This window comes from Rhinatrema bivittatum, chromosome 7 (genome assembly GCF_901001135.1).
Source record: "Rhinatrema bivittatum chromosome 7, aRhiBiv1.1, whole genome shotgun sequence".
NCBI lineage: Eukaryota > Metazoa > Chordata > Amphibia > Gymnophiona > Rhinatrematidae > Rhinatrema > Rhinatrema bivittatum.
In genome coordinates, this window is record NC_042621.1 from 19,796,317 (window position 1) to 19,803,422 (window position 7,106).

The window sequence follows — 7,106 nt, forward strand, 5'->3', positions numbered from 1 at the left end:
CTACTATGCATAAGAAATTTCTTACCAAGTTAACTTACTACAAAAAAAAACTTACTGAAGAAAGTTGCTTTTTCTTCACTTGGCACAAAACAGGCTGCTGGTTATGTATTTCCTCCTGACATCATTTTCTTTTGTTTTCTCCAACTCTAAAACAAAGTCCATTTCTTTTCTTTCTAGATTTCAAAGAGATGGCTGTGATTGGCTAATAAATCTCATTAGTACTCAATTCCTTGCCTGTTACTGGCTACAGAGATGAATATAAAATGTATTGCTACAGAACTCTGTTTTCAGTTTTTTCTTTTATTTTTCCTGTGAATTTAAATGTTATAACAAAAAGGAATCTGTGAAAAATTACTTTCTACTGATTTTTCTCCTGGGTATTATAACAAAGTAATATAGGGACAATCTTAGGCCTGGATTCTCTAATACTGCCAGGCTCTTGAATCGCGTGGTACAGGGGGGCAGGGGGGGTGTGAAGCAGGTTGCGGGTCTGCGAAAGCTGGCAGTGATCGCAGCTCTGCGGTGCGATCGCTGCCAACTTTCGCACCCAATAGCGCCGAAATTGGCAGCGAAAAGGGTTCTTACCTTTTCTCTGTCCGTGATGTCTTTGCGGCGTCCGCCCTGACTCCTCCTGTTCCGGTCTTGACGACGCCCCGGTGCCGCCCCCATTTAGTGATCGCCGCAGTGTGAATGGCTGCGGCCTTTCGCAGACCCGTCCCCTGCCCCCTTTTTCGTGGGATTCATCATTCCGCGAGGAATGATGAATCCTGCGCTTAAAGAATTAAGCATCGATACTCTGGGAAGAAGGAAAGGAAAGTGGAGATATGATAGAGACATTTTAATACTGTACCGCCAAGGACTAAATGCACAGAAGACTTTAGAACAAGGGGTCAGGGATAAGATTTCAAGGGGAAATTCTATGAAGTAATCTAAGGATAAAATTTCTTTACAGAAAGGGCGATGGATACATGGAACGGCCTCCCAGCAGAGGTGGTGGAGACAAAGACAGTATCTGAACTTAAGAAAGCGTGGAACAGTGAATCTCTGGGGCTAGAGCAAGGGATTGTAAAGCTGAGCAGAATGCATGAATGGGCTGATTGAATGGGCCATGGAAGAGTAGCTTGGTTATTATTTGACATCACTTACAATGTTACTATGTTATGTTGCTATGTTAGTTGAAAGAAGATATCAGCTTCAGTGTAACCATCCTCTGTCTAACCACATTTGAACAAATACTCATGATGTGTACAGGAAGAAATCTAGCACCTTACATGAAAACATAACTGTATCAATCTATACTATACAACTGTTATTGTAAGCAACTGGATCTTAAATGCTTTTTTTTTTTTATCACGTTTACTGATACTCAGTATCTTGGGAGTACAGCATAAAAATAATAAGAATATGTCAGACTAGAGTATTGCTTAGGAAAGGAAGAATTAATATCACAAGTTTGAAAAGTTAGACCATATTTCCTGTTTGGTAACAAATAATATTATCCTGTCTGAAAGCATAGCAAAAAAAAAGAGTTTATTGCTCTCATCCCAACCTCTAGTGAACAAGCTTAATTACTAAACTGCTATGAAAACCCCAGTGCAGTTCTGACTGATTGATAGACTTTATCATCTTCTGAAATGCAGAGAGTAAGGAGGGATGAGTGGGTAAAGAACAGTGCTTTAATGTAAAAAAACAAGAAGCTGGCATTTTACTAAGAAAAATGACTCTTGCTATGCTAAGTGAACACTAAACAGTAGAGTTACAGACACTCACTGGCAGGCATACAAAGGACCTGTTGGAAATCATTTCCTGGGCCAGCACTGCTAGTTTCCCAGTTGGAGCCACTGGTTAGGATTTATAGACAATAAAGTTGTCATTGAAAGTGTATTAATATTTGATGGAGGGAAATAGGAGACTCATTGAAAATATGAGGTCAGATGGTATGACCTTTAAATAACAGTTAGCATTTTTTTCATTTTTTTTCTTTCATCTATTTTATGGCATGCAGAGCACGAGTAGCCATATTTAGTCCTGAAGAAAAATGGAATCTTTGCAGGGTTTGATATTTTTTTAATGCACTAACATAAGACTTACTCAAAGGTATTGTTGTGCAGGAGCTTTCAAGACCACATGATCCCTTCCTCAGAAGATCTAATATTTTGGGGGATATAATGCCCCAAAACTCATCTACTTTTCAGAAGGAAACTATTGCCAGTGCCATGAGAGAAACTACAGCAGTTGCATTCTCATTCTTTTCTTCTGGTTTGATTTTCATGTTTCGATGAAATAAAAGATGCATTTGTATCCTACCTATTATGGTATACATAGCTACATTTTCTGCAAATGTTCTCTTGAAAACTGTAGCATATCCCAGGCTAAATAAGAAAATAATTCCTGGAATATTTCTGCATGTGCATCTCTTTATTAAAGCCATACCCCCTCCTTTGATATATTTCTCCTGAGCTTACTGTTCACTTGCTCATGCTACAGTATAGTATTAGTTTACAGATATCACCATGATGCTTACAAAGAGATCAGCCAAACAATACCTCCATTTTCTTAGATTTCTGATGATAGAAGAAGTAGGATCAGCTTTCAATAGCATTAATATTTATTAGAAATGAAATAAATCAGAATTAAAAAAAATAATGTAATCCTAATAAGTTTGTTTTACCTACTGAACAGAAATGTGGGAACAACTTCAAGTCAAAGTTGAACTAGATGGATTTCAAGAATAGCCATATATATTAGGGATGTGAATCGTTTTTCTGATGATTGAAAATATCATACCATATTTTCAAACTTGTGAAATAAAAAACTTGTCAAAAAAAGCTTAGAGCTTAGTATTTATTTGTAACCATTGGATCTCAGTTACATGTATCCCTTGTTTGATGTAATGTATTAGTTTGCTTTTATCATTTCACTGTAAACTGATGTGATTTGTAAATTTGCACATGAATGTCGGTATATAAAAGTTCCAAATAAATAAATAAATAAATATCGGGGGGTCCCCGAAAGCGATAGGAAAACCCCACAAAATTTTTGTGGGGTTCTCTTATCATTTTTGGGGGGGGTGGGTGGGAAGAAAGGGCACACAAAACAACCCCCAATCCCACCCCAACCCTTTATATTTTAATTATTTAGAATTCCCCACCCTCCCGACCCCCCAAAAAGTTTTCTAAAGTACCTGGTGGTCTAGCGGGGGACCCGGGAGCAATCTCCCGCTTTTGGGCCATCGGCTGCCACTAATCAAAATGGTGCGGATGGCCCTTTGCCCTTTGCCCTTACCATGTGACAGGGGCTATCGGTGCCATTGGCTGGCCCCTGTCACATGGTAGGAGCAATGGATGGCTGGTGCCATATATATAGGGGTTTTTTTCACTTTTTTATAATGAGATCCATATTCAGCTGCTGTGCAGCTCAGGAAGTTATCCAAGTAAACTTATCTGGCTAACATACTTTAGGACAGATGTACACTTCAACCAGAGTTAGCCAGTTAAATTAGCCAGGAATGTATAGTCACATGGAATATGTGTATGAAAAGATGAAGCAAGTATGACTATGCGTGTGTATAGTTGAAAATGAGAAAATATTGGTGCACGTGGAAAGAACTGAGCACAAGTGTGAGTATATGAGGTATGGCCAAATAAGTATGTGTGTCTGTATGTATGAAGGAGAAGGGTATAAAGAAATCAAATTCAAGAAAATTAGGCTTTGAGTAGGATAACAGAAATGAGGTGCATGTTATAGAGGATATTATGGGCAGGAAGAAAGGCCACAGTAGTTTTTAAAAGGTGAGGTAGTTCATAAACCATGGCTTGATAAGAGGCATGTCCCTTTAAAAACATTATTTGCTTAGAACACTTTAGCCAGTTTATAAGAATCAAGAATCAAATTGCCAGGTTGGGCAAGGTTGAAAAGTATTTTTTATTCACCAAGTATGGACTGTTTTTCTAAGCACGCGTAAGCACGTGCTTTCACTTCAATACTTGTCATTTGTCTTTTTTGCAGATATTTTTTCCACAGAAATTAACATGCATAGGTATAAAAATGCAATGTACATGCATTGAGGTAGATTTTAAGAGCCTCGCATGGGGGCACGTTTGCCAGCGCACATACATGGACGTGGCAGTTATAAAATATGCACATGTATATGCACATATATGCATGCTTTAAAATCCGCTACTCACATGTACATGTGTGCCTGATTTCATATTGATATGTACATGTGTGTGCAAATGCCACCATGCTCACGTATGTGGGGGTGGGGGCGGGTATTTTACTAGACCAAGTATGACGCTAGAACCCATTTTCCCGGTGCTGACGCTGGAACCCATTTTCCCAGTTCGTTCCTAGTTCACCCAGTTAACCAATCGGCCTTCCTACCCCCTCCCCCTGTTATTTTGTCTCCCTTTTATCCTATCAGGCCAGACCTCATAAATCTTCCTAGGTAACCTTTTTTTTTTTTTAATTTTATGACTTACACACCATCCAAGGCAGAAGTAAAGTTATACGGTAGGAGACCCCAGCATGCACCTGTATATGTATATAGGTACACACAGAAATCATGCCTCAGCCCTGGCCCACCCATGCTCTGGCCAAACCCCACCCAGACCCTGCCCATGCCCACTTAATTATTTGTGTGCATATACTGGGAGATACGAGCATACCTGCATAGGTTTTAAAATCCGTGCAGCGCCACTGCGCCAAGTCACTCGAGTATCTCCTGCCTTCGGCACACCTAGGGCTTATAAAATAGACCAGATCATTTTCTTCCCTGACCTAAACATATTCCCGGGAAAAACCCCTCTAAATACAGATAAAAAGAATGTGCATTGTTGAACAATGTGCATGCTTTTAGTTTCATGGCAGGAGCACAATTTCAGAGAGACATTTTATGCATATAGATCACTATTTACCTGCATGAATGCCTTTGAAAATTTCTCTCCCTGTGGAATATCTTGGTTTATGAGAAATATTTTCTTTCTTTTGCCACATCTCTCCTGAATATTTGCCATTACTGTATGGTTTTTGGATCTATTCATTCTCCAGAAGCCAAAAGTTGTGGGGAAAGTGAATCCCGTTGTCCCTGAATAAGCAGAATTATAAGTGCTTGCAGATAGTATGATATGCAGGGAAGTTTGATACCATTCATTATTTTAAATCTGACATAGAGGCATGAATGGTTATCAGGCCTTATCTAGGACTAGCAAAACAAAGATAAAGATTTAAATGTTACAATAATAGCATTAGGGATATCTTCAAATCAGTAAGACATGCCACAAATAACTAAAGTCTTATTCATGTCTGCTAATCTTTAGAAGCTAAATAATTAAAACAAGGTCAACAACACTAACAATGGCAGATGTTGGATATTGATAAAATGTATAATGAAGTACTTCCTCTGAAAGGTGCATTAGATGGTTTTACTTTAGCTGTGTTATCTTTTAAGAGCACATTTCAAGAAGGTAAACCAAGGCATAAGCTATTCAGTATTTAGCCTTATAATTTAAATAGCACTGTGATTTTCACAACCTGAGTCTGAAAAGTACTTTCATGATGGCAGCAAATGATCTTTGTGTAAAAATTGCAATTTAAATTCATTCAAAAACAGAGATCAAAAGAAAACAATATTTTAATTAGAAGGAAACAAGTAAAGAAGTAGAGGTATTTTTTATAGAAATAAGGTAGAAGAGCAAGAGATCTGAAACAATTTCAGTTTAGTTGCATTTAGTTGGTTTCTGTTCATTTAATCACTAAAAAGATCAATAAGTTCCCAATTATTTTTCTTCAATGGTACAGAAAATTCTGGTAATTTTTAGGCAAACAAGACTTTGGAGGATATAGTTGGGAAACTATGTACTTTTGCTTGGGAGGAGTAAAGAAAAATATTTAACTTGATGACAAATCATTATGAGCAATCCAGTGGATGGGATATAAATAGTGAGAGGGTTAAACCACTTTGATGAAAATGGTTAGCAGACTTCTTTCAGCGATAACTCTGCCAATAATTCATTTTCCTACTTGGAAAAAGAAATCTAAAATTAAGAGCCACTTTCTATTTTGGATCTCTGTTCACAAAGAAAAGAATCACAACTTAGATTCTGCAATAACCCTGAAAGACTTTTCCCATCTGTGTCTCGCTTTTCAATCCGGTGTCTTTTCACTCTTTTTCTCTTTGGTTAACCACCACAACTACTAGTTTCATAAACACAGTAAACATCTGTAATGGCAAGCTATGCATTTCTAGGGTAACCTTCCTTTTGGATTGGAAAGCTGTTAAAGAGAAAAAAAAAAAAAAAAAAAAAGGCCTCAGGCGCACCTGATACAAAGGAGCTGACAAGAAGCAGAAAGGCCAAGCCACCTGATTGGAAGTCTGCAGAGGACCTCCAGGTAAGCAACTGGAAAGCTTGTAGGCCTGTTGATTGTTCAGCCTTACATTGCCCACTTAGTCCTGAGGTGAGAAACAGTTGTAGGGTCTTGATAAAAGCAGTACATTTTGATTTTTTGCCCACGCTCTATTGTGTTTCTGCCCTACCCAGTAATTTGCTATCGTTGGAGCAGGCTCAATGTAAATCAAAATGCACTACAGACAGACGATGTAAGTCCATTCCTGTTTGCAGCACAAACAAGGCTTTCACTAGATCAGTTATATATATTACATATAGATATATCAAGCTGCTTCAGCTGGCATGCTATATACAATTTGTTATGGGTCTGCATGTGATACTTTTTTTTTCCTCCCCGTTAAGTCTCTAACTTTAATTCATAACAGAGGGTGTTGCTTGCATGGCGCAGTATGTGTCTGAAGAGCCCCATTATAATAACTTATATCCTTCACCTGTGCCATTTACAAATCAATTTTCATTTGTTTTAATTTCCCAAGAAGCCAGCCACTAGTAATTAATTGAATATCGACCCCCTACCCCAGCATGTTTAAATGACTTAGAAGACACACTTGCAACTATTAGTAAGAGAAACAAATTATTGCAAGAAGTTTTAATCTAAAATCAGTAGCAAACCAGAGTGATATAGGCCTGCGGATATGGTAAGCAGAAGTAAATGTTCCAAGGGGAGCCCATGATAAATCGAAGTGGTGACAAGTGTGC